We start from the raw sequence: 6,102 nt of genomic DNA on the forward strand, positions 1-6,102 counted from the left end.
CAAGAGTGAAGAAACAGAAAAAGGTGCATTTGCAAAGTCCATTCTTCCAGGGTATTTTCTGCTTCTGGGCGGGTCCTCTCCGTCTATCTAGGAAACTGGGCCTCTTAGAGTGTAGATCACTACCGCAAGACAGGTATGTGAGCCAAAGAGGTGGGGCCACAGCAGCTGACTCCCCTTAGAAAACCGTACTAAGTCAGTAAGCATGGTTTTCATTTTCTTTTCTCCCTCTTAAGTTTTGAAGAGATACCTGAAAGATTCAGGAAGAGCTTCTAAATAATCATGCTTGTGACCAAGTACTTGGCATTCGCTTCACTAGTACTCGGGAGCAGGGTTCTCAACTACAGCACTGTTGAAATTTGGGCCTGGAAAATTCTTTGATGTGTGTCTTTTGGGGGGTGGGGTGGGGGTCAGAGTGTTCCTGTTCATTGTAGGATGTTTAGCATCATCCATGACCTCTACCCATTAGATGCTAGTAACACTACCTCCCACTGAATCAAAAATGTCATTAGACTTGGCCAAATGTTCCCTGGAGGGTGGAATCATCTTCAGTTGAGAACTACTGTTGGAGAATGATCTCTCTGCAAACTGAATTATATTTTCAGCACTACAATTAAAAATAAGATATGATTAAGTCCTATCAATGGATTACCGTGGTATGTCCTATGGTCATCCCTTTTTCTCCTTATGCGTTACTGCCACCATATTTCAGGCTCTTAGGAGCTCTGTCTTAATCGGGGAGGAAATCTGATTGCAAAGAGAAATCCAACTTCGTGTGACCAAGTAAAAAAGTATTTGTCTTAAGTACACAGAAAAATTTCTAAACCAAAACAAACCAAAGGGAGGGTTTCCAGGTTATACAGCTGGTCAATTTCCTCCTCTCCTCCGCTCCGTTCCTTCGTCCCTTCCCCCACCACCACCTGCCTTCCAGATAGCAGCAAGAGGAGATCCTTTAAGATGTCATACGTCATGGCTTTTGCACCTGTCCCTCCGCCACAGTGTTTTCTCCCCATATGCCCATGTGTCTTGCATTTTTCCTTTATTCAAGCTCCTCTTCAAGTAGGACCTTTCAGAGAGCCCATCCTTGGTAGTCTATCTAAAAATAGCAAAATCCCCTCCCATTATTCTCTGGGTCCTTATTCTGTTATCCTTTCATCAGAGCTCTTAACTCTACAGCATAATTTCAAGCAGTGTTGTTTATTCTCTCTCTCTTACTTCTATAAAGCAAATTCCAGGAGGTGAGTCCATTTCACTCCCATATCCCCAAAGCCTAAAACCTCAGAGGCTGACCCTTCTGAATCCATATTTTTTCTCAATCGATATTTGTCAAATATTCCTTCCTTCTCTGAAGACAGACTCCTATGTTCAATACCCTTATAAGTAGGTCATCACGGATATTCCCAAATGTCAGCTTAGGGCCCCAACTTGATAAGAATCTCTAGTTTGAACTCCATGCCAGTTAACTAGTGCAGTGTCTGTACCATTCTGAATTTGGAGAGAAAAATCATCTGATCTGATTATCTTGTTCAGATGCCCACTCTTTGTCCAACCAGGCCGGGGTCAAAGATCAGGCATCTAGGGAGACATCTACTAAGCCATGAATAAAGCTGATTATCTAAGAAAGGGGTGTGAACGGGTCAAAATGATGTAATGTTAGGTATTAGAGATTTCAGCTTTCTCACTGTCCTTCCTCCAAGAGCTTATGGACTTTCTTGGAGATTCAGAGAATGAAGCTCCCTCACAGAGCCTAAAACTCAAGTCATGTTGGCAGGGCAGAACGGCTAAGGTGATACATAAGCTCAAGGCCATGGCAAGTGGGCAATATCCACTCCCCAACCCCTGCCATCCTTGGATCATTAATAGGAGTTTTAATCTTGAGCTCAAAGAAAGTTCCCAAGACTAAAGTCAAAGGAGCCTAACTGAGAAGGAGAAAGTAAATTATTCTCAAATACTGAGAAACCAACTAGAAGCTATGTACAAACTTGAAGTCATAGTCAGGCTGAAATGTGGTTGGGTGTTTACCTGGGATGTGTTATGAGGAGAGGAGGGAATACCAATACTTGCAGAACCAAGACAAAAAGAAAGACTTAAGCCTATGGGTTGAGCATGAGGAAATTGGTAAGATAAAATCCTTCCCTATTATTTGATAAGGAAATCTTTCATAAGAGGGTGGGCAGGTCAGAGTCCCTTAGCCACACTTTAATAGGAGTCTAACTCTGGGCACCAGAGAGGATGTCTGCAGAAGTCCTATATGCTTTTTCTGAGAAAGTAAGCGAAGGGATGTGATGTCTCTTGAACAAAAGGCTGATCTCAGCAGGAAGTAATGATGTAGCTGGGCATAGGCCCAGGGGATTTCTCATGGTCCTAATAACCAGCTCCCATCATGGGCCAATCCATCATATACACTATTTCCATGTTAATGATATTAAAATGACACTTACAGCATGTCACTCGTTTGTTCAGAAGCCATCAATGACTCATTGAGGCCTATTGGATGAAGTACAAATGTCTTGACCCTGCACTTACAGTCTCCCATGATTTACACTATAGAGTTTATTGTCCAAGAGCCAGTGAAATGTAAGACTGAGTGATATGGGTTAAATCATGTCTCCCCTAAAAGATATGTTGAGATCCTAAATCTCAGTACCTTAGAATTTGACCTTACTTGGAAATAAGGTCTTTGTAGAATTAACCAAGTCAAGATGAGGTCATTTAGAACGGACTGTAGAAAGGACTGGTGTCCTTGTAAAAAAAGAAATTTGAGGGGCACCTGGGTGGCTCAGTGGGTTAAAGCCTCTGCCTTTTGGTCAGGTCATGACCTCAGTGTCCTGGGATCAAGCCCCGTATCAGGCTCTCTGCTCAGCAGGGAGCCTGCTTCCCCTGCTCTCTCTCACTGCCTAATTGTGATCTCTGTCTGTCAAATAAATAAATAAAATCTTAAAAAAAAAAAAAAAGAAATTTGCACACAATATAGAAAGGGAAAACTATGTAAAGACACACAGGGAGAAGATGGCCATGTGGTAACAGAGGCAAAGTTGGACCAATGTATATACTAAGCCAGGGAACACCAGGGATTGCCAGCCATCATCAGAAGCGAGAAGAGCCAAGGGAAAATTCTCTCCTGGAGTCAGTAGACAGATCCTGGACTTGCTAACAGCTTCATTTCACGCTTCACAGTCTTCAGAGGGGTGATAGAATTCATTTCAAGCCACCCAGTTTGGAAAACTTTGGTACAGCAGCCCTAGGCAATGAACTCCCTAGGGAAATGCTACAATGATGGCACACAACAGGAAGGTAACCAGTTCTCCCAGTTTATCCAGGACGGAGAGTTTTTCACAGGGACTTTCAATACCAAAACCGGTGAAATCTAAGTATACTGGAGTGAACTGGTGACCTTCTATGGCACTTCCTCCCTTCCACAGCCAGAACTCCAGGGAGGAAGCCGACGAGTTGGCAGAAAGAACCAGAAACTCCTTTTGAGACTCAAGTTAGGGAAGATGATCAAGGTACAACTTTGTGGCATCAACCAAGCACAGTGGCAAAAAATGGGGGTGATGGGAAGACAAAGAGACACAAAAGGATAAATTTAACAAGAAGGTCACGTAAATTAAGATCAGGAAACTCATTCCCACAAGGGCTGAATCAGGAGAGAGATCAGGGAGATGGTGAGAAACAGAAAATGCCCTTATCTGCCCTCCCCACACACCCCACGCCCCCAGAGCAGATTCACCATATCCTTCCAAGCATTGAGTAATTTTTTAAAGTATTTAAAGATTCAAAGATTGATGGATGGATGGATTGCTTTGAGAGAGAGAGAGACAGAGAGGTTGGGAAGGAGCAGAGGGAGAAGGAGAGGGAAGCAGCCTCCCCACTGAGCATGGAGCCTGACTTAGGACTCCATCTCAGGACCCTGAGATCATGACCTGAGCAGAAGGCAGACACTTAATGACTGAGCCACCCAGGAACCCTGAAATCTTGTTTTAATATGAATTTTTTTTCTTATTAGGGTTCAACATTTTCAAATGTTTATTAGCCTTTTGCATTTCTTCTTGGAGGATTGGAATAGTTGGTCTTTTGCCCACTTTTCTCCATAGACCTCGGTCTTCAATAACTGGTTTGCGTGGCTTTTGAGCCACGTATGTTGCCCATATATATCTATATTTATAATGCGCCTTTTCATAGGGTTTATGTTACTTTTTTAAGTATAGAAATTTTATTGAAATTGCTAAGGTATCCTGTGCAATTTCAATAATTTTTTTAAGTTTAGACAGTCCTTGCCCACATGGAGAACAAATTAAAATTGCTTCTAATTTTTTAATAGAAAATGTTAATATTTTATCTGTAGACATAGAGAACCATCAGGTTAAAATAGTTATTTTTCCATTTCGTTATAAAAAGCCATGTCATCTTTACTTGTTCTATTAAATGGCTCTCCCTTGTTCTGCCCAGACCTGGCACAACGCAAACCAGGGCCTGGGCTACAACAGAGAGAACCAAAGATGGAATGTTGGAGAAAACAGGGAGAGGCGTAAGATAATGAAGTGACTTTCAAAAACCAGGTCAGAAATAAAAGGAGGAGGAATCTTCACAAAGGTGGAGTTGTGAAGATGAATTGGAAAGCTATCATCTCCTTGTTAAGGAAAGCGATAGATCCTGGAGATCATATGAAATATTGCTTATCATTCTGCACTTCTAGAACTAACTTTTAAGGAGATATTTCCTGGTAAGCCACACTTCACATTTCTGTTGGTGAAGTCTCTGGCTAGGAGAGAGTGGAGGCCTCCTGTGGACGGAGGCTGTCCTCTGTCCTGCATCTAGTCTCCCAAATATCCACATGGACCTGAGGAGCTGGCTATGGGTGTCCCTCCCACATTCTCCTCCACCCGCATAAGGTCCTCCTTCCCAGTCTCCTTGCATAACTTCTGCCTTTGATGTTAGAACTTACAGGCTCCTGGGGCGCCTGGGTGGCTCAGTGGTTAAGCCTCTGCCTTTGGCTCAGGTCATGATCTCTGGGTCCTGGGATGGAGACCCACACTGGGCTCTCTGCTCGGCGGGGACCCTGCTTCCTCCTCTTTCTCTTTGCCTGCCTCTCTGCCTACTTGTGATTTTTCTCTCTATCAAATAAATAAATAAAATTAAAAAAAAAAAAAAAAAAAGAACTTACGGGCTTGTAAGATTCCCCCTGCCCCATTCCAGGAGTCAGGAGTTCACCTTTTAAAAGAGGAATGATTATATAACATCTTTTACTTTTTCTTCATTATTTATGTAATTTATCTTAAGTATTATTTACTTGTATGGAACTGTATTCATGAATTTGATGTGTTCTATATTCAAGATCTAGGAATAGGCCTCATGTTCTTTTAGTTCTCACTAAACTCAACTGAAAATAATGCTCACGTATACATTTTTTTCTCAGTAAGTTGTGTTTTCTTTTTTAAAGATTTCATTTATTTGTTTGAGAGAGAGTGAAAGCAAGAGAGATCATAGAGGGAGCTGAGAAGCAGACTCACGGGTAAGCGGAGAGCCCAACACAGGACTCAGTCCCAAGAACCTGAGATCATGACCTGAGCCAAAGGTAGACTCTTATTGACTGAGCCACCCAGGCGCCCCTTAATAAGTTGTATTTTCTTCTTGTGTACCCTCAGCATCTGTCAAAAACTAACTAGCAACTGTTGGTAAATTGTCTATACTTTACTAATAAATTGATTTTTTTTTGTAATATCACATACAGAGGAAAACAAATCACTTTCTGCTGACTTTTCTAGAAGGCAACCTTGGCATGTATTGAAATCCCCTATATTTACAGAGCACACCAGGCCAGTACTCTGAAAGGTGCTGGGAATTTGGATTAATAAGATTGGTGTGAACTTTACCATCAGGAAGCTCATTTTGGAACATGTTTTAGGAAATATCTTCCCTTTTCTGGCCTAGCAGTCCTACTTACCAGTTTTGCAGTACTTAGTTTAGGAACAGGAATGGCCCCATGGGGTCCTAGAAAATTCGATGTGGAGCAAAAAAATCTCACCTCTATTGTTTTCTGGCAGGAAGGAGTAGTGTAGAATAACTCACAACTGTATGTAACAATTTTCCAAGAAAGATGCAAGA

The sequence above is a fragment of the Mustela lutreola genome, chromosome 9 (assembly GCF_030435805.1).
Source record: "Mustela lutreola isolate mMusLut2 chromosome 9, mMusLut2.pri, whole genome shotgun sequence".
Lineage (NCBI taxonomy): Eukaryota > Metazoa > Chordata > Mammalia > Carnivora > Mustelidae > Mustela > Mustela lutreola.